The sequence below is a fragment of the Juglans microcarpa x Juglans regia genome, chromosome 5S, assembly GCF_004785595.1.
Source record: "Juglans microcarpa x Juglans regia isolate MS1-56 chromosome 5S, Jm3101_v1.0, whole genome shotgun sequence".
NCBI classification, from domain to species: domain Eukaryota; kingdom Viridiplantae; phylum Streptophyta; class Magnoliopsida; order Fagales; family Juglandaceae; genus Juglans; species Juglans microcarpa x Juglans regia.
Window position 1 is genome coordinate 22,997,611 of NC_054603.1, and position 4,285 is coordinate 23,001,895.

At 36.7% G+C, this 4,285-nt stretch overlaps 1 non-coding gene across 1 annotated transcript; it reads right to left on the bottom strand.

Moving 5' to 3' along the window:
- Window positions 1-353: 353 nt before the first annotated feature.
- Window positions 354-460, bottom strand: LOC121268738. The gene has a single exon (XR_005941248.1). It is a non-coding gene; the product is annotated as a small nucleolar RNA R71 (small nucleolar RNA).
- Window positions 461-4,285: the final 3,825 nt, after the last annotated feature.

The window sequence follows — 4,285 nt, forward strand, 5'->3', positions numbered from 1 at the left end:
AAAACTCTTAATGAGTTGTTTCCACCCATTACCACAAACCCTCCATCTTCTATAGTGTTGCCTGCAACTACTGCAGTACACTTTGAATTAAAGCCACAAATAATTCAACTACTTCCTACCTTTCATGGCTTTGAAAGAGAAGATCCTTACATGCATGTAAAAGACTTTCTCTTCAAATTTGTGCTATATTTAGGTTGCAAAACTTTACTGATGACTCAGTTTGCCAATGCATGTTTCCTTTTTCTTTGAAGAATAAGGCAGAGACATGGCTTAACTCTGCCATCTAGATCTATCACTTCTTGTGATATTCTAGTTACAAAATTTCTCTCTAAAATCTTGTTACAAAAACCAATGTTGTCAGGCGAGAGATTCTCGATTTTTATCAGGAGGATAATGAGAAATTTTATGAAAGTTTGGAAAGATTCAAGGGCTTGATTGTAAAGTGTCTCCACTATGGTTTTGAGATATGGAGACTGGTGCAATATTATTTATAATGGTTTAACTTAAAACTGTAACATGATTGAATCAATGGATGGTGGTGGATTTTTGAGTTTAATGGATGATGATGCATATAAATTTCTTGAGACTCTTCTAAGCATAGAGAGAGATCACTCCCATAAAGTCAAGAAAGGAGGTTTATATGAAATAAGAGAATATCATGATATTAAAGTCATATTAGACAATCTCACTCGTAAGGTAGAAGCTTTAACTCTAGCTGGAACCATGAATTTTGTCAATCAAGTTCAAGATGAAGTATGTTCACTTTGTGTTAGTCCCATGCATAGTGGAACCGAATGCTAAGATGATCAACACAAGATATTGGCTTATGACATGTTCATTTTGTGACGACCAAGACTTTCTAGGCTTTTTTGTAATTTTTTTTTATTTTATTTTATATAAGCCCATGAGAGTTTTGGCCCTTGTAGGAAATTAGGGTTTTGAAGTCCAATGGAATTAGGGCTCACACTCAACTTAAAGATTTATGTTTGCTACTTGTCATCCAATTAAGATATGTATAGTACTTGATGAATCTAGATGGAAATAAGGGAAGAGAGGTGAGAAGAAGCTAGGGTTTGGCTTACATGCCTACCATAGGAAGATCTATCACTTTTTGCCATGTGTCATGCATGCATGAAGAAGATCTTTGCCTGTGGGAGAAAGCTTTTTGACACATGTCACTATGGGAGAGAGATTGTAGGAGGAAATGATTAGGTTATGGAAAAGTAGAACCTAGGAAAGGCCAAGAGGCCATGGACGACAACAAAGGAGAAATGAAGGTTGCTTTTTGCCATATGTCATACATGCATAGAGGTAGGTAAAAAGTTGTCTTGAGAAAGAGCAAGATCAAGGTTGGAGGAAAGGCCTTACACGCCTAGGTCTTCTAGAAGAAAATCTTGTGTAAGACATCTTGAGGTGGATGGCTAGGACATGGTTCTTTGTGATAGAAGGAACCAATCACATGCTTGTCCAAAAGTATGGTGAAAAGAAGATCTCCTACGGAAGAGAATGGTTCGGCAGCCCATGCACTTACACACACTCCTCATATGCTACTTGGCATTCATGCACACATGTAGGAGATTAAGGAGTATTTTAATTTGATAAAAGACTTTATAGCCACTAGATACATTGAACTAAGACATGAAATGGAGGGCAAAAGGGGAAGTGAGTTTCAGTTTTGGAAGAGGGAGGTGCCACATGTAAAAAGGGGTGCTTTTGGTTCCCAATACAATTAAATGATGAGCTATAGGAAGAGATCATAGGGCTACAAGCCACTTGGAATCCATGCATGAGCTTTTGATTCATGCAAGAAGCTTTTTGAGTGTCTATAAAAGAGAAGGAGCCAAAAACCCTAAGACCTTTGGCCATTTTGTGCATTTCTCTTGAGGGTTTTGGTCATCACCATTTTTTTCCAAGTTTCCATCACTTTCTCACCAACCAAACACTCTCCTCAATATTCTTTTCTCACCCAAACATTCTTTCAAGGATAAGCAAAGTGAGAATATACTTTCAAGAAGAGAAACATAGGAGCTATGAAGCCAACTTTTATTTTGTTCTACACACACGCGCGCACGACTTCAAGAAATAAGAGTTTCGGTTTAAGCTTAGTTCATCTAGAAGTAATGCTCACTTATACACACTTGAGCTAGAGGAGATAGCTCATATCTTTGGAAAATTTTCCCATGAATCTACAACCTCACATACACGACTAGATTAGGGTTTTTTTCAAAGAAAGATAAATGTAACCCCACTTGTTTTAAGCCTTAAATCATGGTATTTTTGAGGTAATAGAGTCACGGCACTAGTGTTTCTTTATCTAGGGTTTTGTTGAAGATGAGTTTCGGATTCAAGGGGGCAAGGTCCGAAAATTTGGACTCTTTTTCTTGGAAAGAAAAAGTTTTAAAGAGCACCACACTTGAACATATGGGTTAGTGTTTTTCTTGAACAATGATCCTAACTAGTATTATATGTGATTTTTCAGCTTGCTTGTTATAGATACATATTTCGGATTTTGTAAGTACACCACTAACTTGTAATTAGATATTCTATGCATATGGCTAGTGAACTTGTTCGTTGTTTCGGTTTTTTATGATCATTCGTGACATTGTTGTTCTTCCATGTGCTATGAACTTCTTTTGACATGATTATTTCGAAGTTTGATTAAAATGGTCTACGGAAGATGTGTATGTTATGAAAAATGGAGCAAGAAGCCATGCTAGGGTTTCAGCTTGTACTATGTTTGTTTGAACATGAATATTTGTCATTTCACCGTTTTGGTATGGGACTAAGTTCATGAAAATGTCATCCATAACCACAAGAAAATGTTTCGGCCATTCATGAGAATTCTTTATTTAAGATTTTTCTCAATACATTAGAAGATTCCAAGTTCATTAAAATTGATTGGAATGCATGTTTCCTTATATAAGAGTTTTCAGCCAACCCCTATGGATGAAGTAAGATCATTGGTGTTTTAAGAATAGTGTGTTAAGGATGATTCTTGGTAATGTTAGGGGTTTTATGTTTCGGCCCTTACATGGAATTTATTGGAATGTATGCTTTTGATTGATGTGAATGCCTTTAAATTGTTATAAAGGAGCATGTTCACATGTTCTAATATTTTCAAGCTGTAAAGCGATATGTATTGCATGCATGAATGTTTTATGGTTATGATGAAGTATTTCGGCATTTCATGTGTCTCATGAAAGTTCTAAGATTCATTGTCATGTCACATGCATTGGGATTGGGAAAATCCTTTGAAATGAAAAAAGTAATGTTTTCATCATGACCCCAAATGCTGGGACGGGGGAATGTCCTAGTAGAACTCTTCTGTCTTCTTAAGAGTGTTTAAAATGGAGGGACACCAGAGCAGGATCACACCTAAAGCTAGTGGGTGCACCTATGGTGAAGGCGAATGCAAGCTGCCATATATGAAAGACAAAACGTAGTCACCTTGGTCAAAGTGGTCAATGATTGATGCAGTAACTAGCGGGGAACACAAAGTGCATAGGGGAGCCGTGAGGTATCCAATTTTATGTTATAAGGCAAGAAAGGCCACGAGCTCATAAGTATGTTACTAAACAAGTATGAAATGAAAAAAAAATGTTTACGAAAGCAAAAGTTATGAAATGTCATGATTTTACACAATGTCTTTCGAAAGGTCAAGTGCATAAGTATAAGTTCATGTTCATGCATTCATTGTTATGTTTGCTTCATATGTTTATGATATCTATTGCACGTTATTTGTTTACTTACTGAGATTTCTCGAAATCTCACTATTGTATTTACCCACTATCATTCCCAACTCGGAATAATGTGACAGGTTTAGTCAATGCAAATTACAAAGCGCAAGAGGACAACACCTCCTCCAGTGAGGATCGTGCCTAAGATGGTCATAGGCCCATCTGAGCTTTCCATTTTGGGCCATCTCGAGTTGATCGATAAAGCAATCGTTGAAATAATTGAAGACAGAAAAGTTTAGAAGGCCCCATAAAAGGGACAAGGACCGGGCTTTAGAGAAGTGAGTGAGGCTCGAATCTCACTGAAGATCAAGAACGATGTTATGGGACCATTTTTGGGAAATGACTTTCCGTTTAGCTTTAATGTTTTGGTCCCTTTGTTTTTGCGAGTTATTTGGAAACTCATAACAACTATGATGTCTCTTATGGATTATGAAGTACTATTGAGATTTTATGTTTTCGGTACCATCACTAATGTTCCTTTAATTGAATTAAGTTGAATTTTCACTGCGATATACTGCATACTGTTAGTTATCATTAGGTGCATTGCA